This window comes from Silene latifolia, chromosome 1 (genome assembly GCF_048544455.1).
Source record: "Silene latifolia isolate original U9 population chromosome 1, ASM4854445v1, whole genome shotgun sequence".
Lineage (NCBI taxonomy): Eukaryota > Viridiplantae > Streptophyta > Magnoliopsida > Caryophyllales > Caryophyllaceae > Silene > Silene latifolia.
This window is the reverse complement of record NC_133526.1, coordinates 108,926,566-108,928,532: the sequence shown is the minus strand read 5'-3', so window position 1 is coordinate 108,928,532 and position 1,967 is coordinate 108,926,566. Positions and strand designations below refer to the sequence as shown.

Below are 1,967 nucleotides of genomic sequence, written 5' to 3'. Positions count from 1 at the left end.
GTTATTAGTTGTGTCTTTCTTTGCCTTGGGGAAGTAAAACTCCTCAAGGTTTATTCTAATTATTTTCAAGTTGTTTGATATTTTGCATGTCTAGAAGATCACAAGGTAACTGGTTACCCTTTGATCACGAAATTGAAAGGACCTTGACAAACAATAGAAGACTTGCTAGAGGAACTTTGAGAGGTATTGGTGAGGTTGTAGTTATTCAACCAAACACTATTGAGTTCGTCAACCCTTTTGCAAGAGAAGGTGAGGAGAACCTAACACAAAATCAAACACAAAATCAACCCACAATGCCTAAATTTTCATCACATTCCGTACCAACCAAGGAGAACCTACCCAATTGTACTCCCACACCACAACACTTAACCGGAAATTTCATTGCCAAATCCGCATTTATCCAATTAGTCGAAAGAAGCCAATTTGGGGGGATGCCTAGTGAAGACCCTCACTCTCACATGGAGACTTTTTGTGACTATTGTGATGCGATTTCTCAAACCGGTGTAACTCAAGACCAAATTCGATGGGTCTTATTTCCTTCTTCTCTAATTGGCACCGCAAAACAATGGTTGAAAGGCCTTGATAAGGCTACTCTCGGAATTGACTCTTGGAAGAAATTTGCTCTAGCTTTCTACAAAAAGTTCTACCCACCGGAAAAGACTAACATGCTAAGAGCTCAAATTACGGGCTTTAAGCAAAGAGATGAAGAATCTTTGTATGAAGCTTGGGAGCGGTTCAAGGGAATTTGTCGCTCATGTCCTCATCATGGACTTAGCGAGTGGTTCTTGGTACAACAATTTTGGAATGGTCTTTATGAAGACTCAAGAAACATTCTCAACATGGGATCAAATGGTATGTTCACCGAAGTTGACGATAATAAAACTTGGAACAAGAATGAGGAAATGGCGGTCCATAATTCACAATATAGTAGACCTCGCAAGGCTACTAGAGGAGAAAAGCATGAAGTGGACTCTATTACTCAATTGGGTGCTCAACTTAGTGCTCACATTGATACCATCAATTTGAAGTTCGAAAAAGCTATGGCTAGACTTGAAGAAGCCTCAAAATCACCAAAGCATCATGTTAATGCCATGACGGCATCTTCATCAATCCCAAGTGGGATATGTGAGAATTGTGGAACTTTGGGACATGACCAAAGTGAATGTAGGGGAACGAATGAACAAGTGAATGCTTTTCAAGCATACAAGAGTGGTACCCCTTATTCAAATTATTACAATGAAAAAACCAAATTCCACCCAAATCTCTCATACAAAAGCCAAAATGTTGAAAACCCTCAACCAACATACACCCCACCTCCCATGAGAAACCAAAATCAAAGACCCTTTTTCAACCAAAACCAAGGTTACCAAAATCAAACTCCATACAATCAACAAAATGACCAAGGTTTTGATGTCCAAAAAGCGGTCCTCCAAATGCAAAAGAATCAACAAGAGTGTTTTACTCAAATGCAAAAGGATAGTCAAGCAAAGGAAATCACCATCAACAACATCCTAGCCCACACCAAAATGTTGGAAACCCAATTGACTCAACTAGCATCTTCAAGCTCACAAAGACAAAAGGGGCAATTACCACCTCAAAGTAATCCCCCGAGACATGAAACGGTTAGTGCCATCCATTTGAGGAGTGGTACGAGGTATGAAGCACCAAAGAAGCGAGTTGAGGATGAAGTTGTGGAAGCTAGTGACAAAGAAGAAGTTGTGCAAAACTGCAAGGATGGAGAACCATCAAAAGAAGAATTTTCAAAGAGAAATGAAGACAAGGCCAAGGAGAAGGAACCCATTGTGATTAGACTTCCTTTTCCAAGTCGTCAAGCTAAGCCCAAATTTGATGACCAACTTGGAAAATTTATGGAAATTGTGAAGAATTTGGAAGTCTCGATTCCTTTCACGGAATTAATCAATCACGTGCTGGCCTATGCAAAGTACATGAAGGACATCCTTATGAAA

At 40.0% G+C, this 1,967-nt stretch overlaps 1 non-coding gene across 1 annotated transcript; it reads right to left on the bottom strand.

Annotated features, from left to right (window-relative positions):
• Nucleotides 1-665: 665 nt before the first annotated feature.
• Nucleotides 666-772, bottom strand: LOC141624914 (small nucleolar RNA R71). Its single transcript, XR_012534721.1, has one exon. It is a non-coding gene; the product is annotated as a small nucleolar RNA R71 (small nucleolar RNA).
• Nucleotides 773-1,967: the final 1,195 nt, after the last annotated feature.